Below are 6,246 nucleotides of genomic sequence, written 5' to 3'. Positions count from 1 at the left end.
ATGGCAGTTCTATTTCCAGTTTTTAAAGGAATCTCCACACTGTTATCCACAGTGGCTGTACCAGTTTGCATTCCCACCAACAGTGTAAGAGGGTTCCCTTTTTTCCACACCCTCTCCAGCATTTATTGTACGTAGACTTTTTGATGGTGGCCATCCTGAGTGGCATGAGATGATGCCTAATTGTGGTTTTGATTTGCATTTGTCTAATAATGAGTGATGCTGAGCATCTTTTCATGTGTTTAGTAGCCATCTGTATGTCTCCTTTGGAGAAATGTCTGTTTAATTTTTTGGCCCACTTTTTGCTTGGGTGTTAATTTTTCTGGTATTGAGTTGCATGAGCTCCTTTTATATTTTGGAGATTAATTCTTTGCCAGTTGTTTCGTTTGTTATTATTTTCTCCCATTCTGAAGACTGCCTTTTCACCTTGCTTATAGTTACCTTCATTATGCAAAATCTTTTAAATTTAATTCAATTCAGTTCAGTTCAGTTCAATTGCTCAGTCATGTCCGACTCTGCAACCCCATGGACTGCAGCATGCCAGGCGTCCCTGTCCATCGCCAACTCCTGAAGCTTGCTCAAACTCATATCCGTTGAGTCAGTGATGCCATCCAACCATCTCAACCCCTGGTGTCCCTTTCTCCTCCTGCCTTCAATCTTTCCCAACATCAGTGTCTTTTCCAATGAGTCAGTTCTTCGCATCAGTGGCCAAAGTATTGGAGTTTCAGCTTTAGCGTCAGTCCTTTCAATGAATATTCTGGACTGATTTCCTTTAGCTCATTGATTTAATTAAAGTTTAATTTGGGTCCCACTTGTTTATTTTTGTTTTTATTTCCACTACTCCGGGAGGTGGGTCATAGAGGATCCTGCTGTGATTTATGTCAGTGAGTGTTCTGCCTATGTTTTCCCCTAAGAGTTAAATAGTTTCTGGTGTTACATTTAGAGCTTAATCCATTTTGAGTTTATTTTTGCATATAGTGTTAGAAAGTGTTCTAGTTTCTTTCTTTGACACGTGGTTAACCAGTTTTCCCGGCACCACTTGTTAAAGAGACTGTCTTTTCTCCATTGTATGTTTGTAATAAACTGTGCTTAGCTGCCACAAAGTAGGAGGGAATGCCTTAACCATACACATGTTGTCAGGCCTGAGAGCCTCTTCCGTCCTCATCAAGGGGAGTGCTAACCTTCTCTCCTTTCATACAACATTCTTCTGGGGTTTTTATCTTGTGCTTTCATCTGGGACATATTCTTCTGCCATCTCATTTTATCTAGCTTTCTGTGTTTGCGTATTCCATTCCACAAGCTTCAGGGTTGTAGTTCTTCTAGCTTCTGCTCCTCACCCCCTGGTCAATGAGGCTGTCTAGAGACTTGTGCAAGCTTCCTCATGTGAGAGACTTATACCCACTCTCTGGTGGGTGGATCTGGGTTTTGTCCATCTGGTGAGTAGGGCTGTGTATGGGTCTGTGTTTTTTATCAAGCAGTTGTTTATTCATGGAGACTTTAAACAGTCTGTCTGCTGATGAGTGAGGCTGTGTTCTAGTCTGATTGAATGTTTGGTCTGAGGCTTCCCAGCACTGGAGTCTACAGGTGGAGCCACCATCTTATCCACAAAGTCTCCCTTTTCTACTCATTAAAATGGTAGAAAACCTCACCCAAAGAGTTTCTGGTACCTCAATCCAAATGGAAAATAATTCATAATTATGAAATCATAATTTCATGATTATAAACTTAAACTACAGACATTTACTTCTGTGATTAGATAATTTGTTAAGAAATCACTGGTATACCTACTTATATGGAGAGGCCATAAAAATTGTGGGTGATTTTCTTAACTCCAGTAGTTGAAATTGCTTTTTTTGAATGGAAGGCAATGGGCCAGGAATACTTGGAACACTAGTTCTACATCAGAACCACTTAGATAAACAATTCCAAATAAACATGCCAGAACATCACCTAAGCCTAGTGAATCAGAATCCTTTAGGGACAGGGCCTAGGTATATATTGTTTTTAAAAACTCCCAGGTGATTCTAAAGTGCACAGCTGATTAATAAGAGTCAGACACATAGGAGATAAGCCAAGTTATGTAAAAGCATGAACTGTAGCTCACTTGTTTTTTATATTCTTGCAATAAAATTATAAAATTTGTTTGTTGCCCAAGGCTAAACCTCCTAAACAGGCCTATTGTGGATATATTATGATGTGGTTACCACCTTTCTTTGCCTGAGTGAAACTAGTATTTTTCTAGCAAAACAGCAAGAGCAATAGCCATTCCACAGAGAGAAGCAATGATTGCTATTGTTTACCATTAACATTTATTAGGCTGTGGTAGGCACGGTAAGGCCACAGGAGACTGGGCCAATGCATTTACAAAGGAACATGATGTATTAGAAAAAGGTGGGGGCAAAGCTGTAAAGCAAAACATTTTTTTAGAATAAGGTTCTTTGTGCCAGGACTTATTCAAAACATTTTACTTGTATCGTCTTATTTCATCATCATGACAGTTGTGAAGGTGAGGTCTATTATTATCCCATATTAAAGAACTTGAAGTACAGAGAGACCAAGATCAGAGCTGGCAAGATTCCAGGTCATTTATCTATGGAGTCCACATGTGACCTACTATGTGATATTGTCTTTCAAAATTATGTTAGTTGACTGCTCTTTGATGAGATGAAAGAAAAAGTGCAAGTTTTTAAAAAATTGTTAGCCAAAGCAGTGCCATATTTAATGGCAGTTTGGAGCATGTTTTAGAGAAGCAGAATAAAAGAATAAATATCACTGTATACCAAGATGTTGTGTTCTCTCACCCATGCACAGTAAAGCCAGTCAGAGACCAAATTGTGGTGAAAGAAAGTACAGCATTTATCGTAAAGTGGTAGACAGGGAGTCCAGGGCAGCTAATGCTCAAAATATCTGAACTTCCTGAGGGGTTTAAGGAATGCATATTTAAAGGCATGGTGACGGGGGTGGGGGGTTCACAAGGTATGTAATCGGATCATGTACAATTCTGACTGGTTGATGGTGAGGTAACAGGGCCATGTCACAAGGGCTAACGTTATCAGTTTGGGGACTTGGGTAGGTCTGCAGGCTGTTATGTGCTCCTGGTCATCAAATAGTTAACTTCCATTTCATGGAGTTTTTGTATCTGTAAAACAATTTAGGAAATGTGCATCAGGTACTGTTATCTATGTATTTTAGAAAGGAACTAAGGATTCTGTGACTGCCATGTAGCTAACTTATGTTTAAATTGTTACCAGTTCTCCTTGCCCAGCTACTACATATTCACATCCTTTAATTAGAACAGATATATAGCAAAACATGGGCTTCCCAGGTGGCTCAGTGGCAAAGAATTTGCCTGCCAATGTAGGAGATGCACATTTGATCCCTGCATCAGGAAGATCCCCTGAAGAAGGAAATGGCAACCCACTCCTGTGTTTTTGCCTGGGAAATCCCATGGACAGAGCAGCCTGATGAGTACAGTCTGAGGGGTCACAAAAGAGTCAGACATGAATCAGCAACTAAAACAACAACAAACAAGATCACTAAATATGAGCAGAGAAAGGGGGCCAGGCTAAATGGCAGGAAAACATACATCTTGTAAACAACAGGAGTCTTTGGGCAAACAAAGAAAAGCAGAAACCTTTGACTGACAGGAAGCCATATACCTTGAGGAGATAGGTGTCCTGGAGGTAGACAAAGATAGGTGGGAAAATGCAGGAATTTTCAGCATCTTAATGTAACATTTTGCTTATTCTCTCATTAAAATGGAATTATCCTTGCAGATAAGTAGTACCTGGAGAAGGCAATGGCACCCCACTCCAGTACTCTTGCCTGGAAAATCCCATGGATGGAGGAGCCTGGTAGACTGCAGTCCATAGGGTCGCTGAGGGTCGGACACGACTGAGCGACTTCACTTTCACTTTTCACTCTCATGCATTGGAGAAGGAAATGGCAACCCACTCCAGTGTACTTGCCTGGAGAATCCCAGGGATGGGGGAGCCTGGTGGGCTGCCATCTCTGGGGTCGTACAGAGTTGGACACGACTGAAGCAACTTAGCAGCATCAGTACCCATCATGCACTGATGCTGTAACACTTCTGATCAAGGCTTTTGTTGTTGTTCTTCAGTCATTAAGTTGTGTCTGACTCTTTGTGACCTCATGGACTGCAACTTGCCAGGCTTCCCTGTCCTTCACTATCTCAGAGAGTTTGCTCAAATTGATGTCCAATGAGTCTATGTAACTAGCCTATCTAGTTAGATGCTATCTAACTATCTCTCCTCTGCCACCCCCTTCTCCTTTTGCTTTCAATCTTTCCCAGCATTAGGGTCTTTTCCAATGAGTCAGCTCTTCACATCAGGTGGACAAGGTATTGGAGTGTCAGCTCCAGCATCAGTCCTTCCAATGAATATTCAGGGTTGATTTCCTTTGGGATTGATTGGTTTGATCGCCTTGCTGTCCAAGGGTAAATAAGGACAAAAATCCTTCCTCTCTTTGGGATGATAGAGCTGGGATGAAAATCAAGAAATATGACCCCCAAACCATCCCTCCCCAATGAATATTCTGCCCATTTATTTTTACACCACCATATACTGGACATGGAACAACAGACTGGTTCCAAATAGGAAAAGGAGTTCGTCAAGGCTGTATATTGTCACCCTGCTTATTTAACTTATATGCAGAGTACATCATGAGAAACACTGGGCTGGAAGAAGCACAAGCTGGAATCAAGATTGCCAGGAGAAATATCAATAACCTCAGATATGCAGATGACACCACCCTTATGGCAGAAAGTGAAGCGGAACTAAAGAGCCTCTTGATGAAAGTGAAAGTGGAGAGTGAAAAAGTTGGCTTAAAGCTCAACATTCAGAAAACGAAGATCATGGCCTCTGGTCCCATCACTTCATGGGAAATAGATGGGGAAACAGTGGAAACAGTGTCAGACTTTATTTTTCTGGGCTCCAAAATCACTGCAGATGGTAATTGCAGCCATGAAATTAAAAGACGCTTACTCCTTGGAACAAAAGTTATGACCAACCTAGATAGCACATTGAAAAGCAGAGACATTACTTTCCCAACAAACGTCCATCTAGTTAAGGCTATGGTTTTTCCAGTGGTCATGTATGGATGTGAGAGATGGACTGTGAAGAAAGCTGAGAGCTGAAGAATTGATGCTTTTGAACTGTGGTGTTGGAAAAGACTCTTGAGAGTCCCTTGGACTGCAAGGAGATCTAACCAGTCCATTCTGAAGGACATCAGCCCTGGGATTTCTTTGGAAGGAATGATGCTAAGGCTGAAACTCCAATACTTTGGCCACCTGATGCAAAGAGTTGACTCATTGGAAAAGACTCTGATGCTGGGAGGGATTGAGGGCAGGAGGAGAAGGGGACAACAGAGGGTAAGATGGCTGGATGGCATCACTGACTCGATGGACGTGAGTCTGAGTGAACTCTGGGAGTTGGTGATGGACAGGGATGCCTAGCGTGCTGTAATTCATGGGGTTGCAAAGAGTCAGACACGACTGAGTGACTGAAGTGAACTGATATAACTAGTTTGCCAAAGAAGTTCATGGTAGTTACTCACGTGAGTCCACCCACTCTTCCCTTTTGAGTGTAATAAAGTGCTTAATAAATCCTTGCTTTGTTTTCTTGGTCTCCATGTTTTGTCTCTGAATCCTTTTGTGCTGAGACAAGAACTCACTCTTCAGTAGCACTTTCAACCATTAATTGTTGAGACAGGCTTTTGTAAGTCAGCGGAAGACTGGGAGACTGTAGCTTTTCTACGACAAGAGGCAGGCAGGGGACATAGAAGGAAGGGTCTGTCCCAGAAAGCCCACATAGGGTCCTGCTTGGTTACAGAGAGACCATACATACCTCCTTCTTCTATTACTCCTCTTGGTTTCCTTATTTCCTATTGTATTTTCCATTTCTTCTTCCTGTATCATTTTTCCTTCTCCATTGTTGAGTCTGTTAATCTACAGATGTCACTCACATAAATTTCTTAGTGGTTTTGAGAATGCTTGGGTATGAATAGGCAGAGGGGTGAAAAAAACAAACATTATGCCAGCAAAGAAGTAATAGTAAGAAGTAAGAGATAAAAACATCATTGAAAGGGAAAAATCAAAAGAATCAGAGATGTATCTAAGGCTAGCAGAGATAGAGGTGTCTCAGATAAGTCTCCTAAAAATTAAAACACTAATTAGGCTGGAGGAAAGGGAGGTTGTCACACATTTGAAATGACTGAACTGAAGGGTGTGAA

At 41.5% G+C, this 6,246-nt stretch overlaps 1 long non-coding RNA gene and 1 other non-coding gene across 2 annotated transcripts; both read right to left on the bottom strand.

The window, feature by feature from the left end:
• Nucleotides 1–1,074: 1,074 nt before the first annotated feature.
• On the bottom strand, nt 1,075–1,200 carry LOC147357368 (U6atac minor spliceosomal RNA). Its single transcript, XR_015142524.1, has one exon. It is a non-coding gene; the product is annotated as a U6atac minor spliceosomal RNA (small nuclear RNA).
• Nucleotides 1,201–2,829: 1,629 nt separating this feature from the next.
• On the bottom strand, nt 2,830–6,006 carry LOC147357367 (uncharacterized). The gene is made up of 2 exons (XR_015141800.1): nt 5,862–6,006; nt 2,830–3,136 (listed from the first exon to the last, which is right to left on the bottom strand). It is a non-coding gene; the product is annotated as an uncharacterized LOC147357367 (long non-coding RNA).
• Between the last annotated feature and the right edge of the window lie 240 nt (nt 6,007–6,246).

This window comes from Bos grunniens, chromosome 15 (genome assembly GCF_055505025.1).
Source record: "Bos grunniens cultivar Pamir isolate PY7600 chromosome 15, Bosgru_T2T1.0, whole genome shotgun sequence".
NCBI classification, from domain to species: domain Eukaryota; kingdom Metazoa; phylum Chordata; class Mammalia; order Artiodactyla; family Bovidae; genus Bos; species Bos grunniens.
The sequence above is the reverse complement of the archived record's forward strand: the minus strand, read 5'-3'. Positions and strand labels throughout refer to the sequence as shown.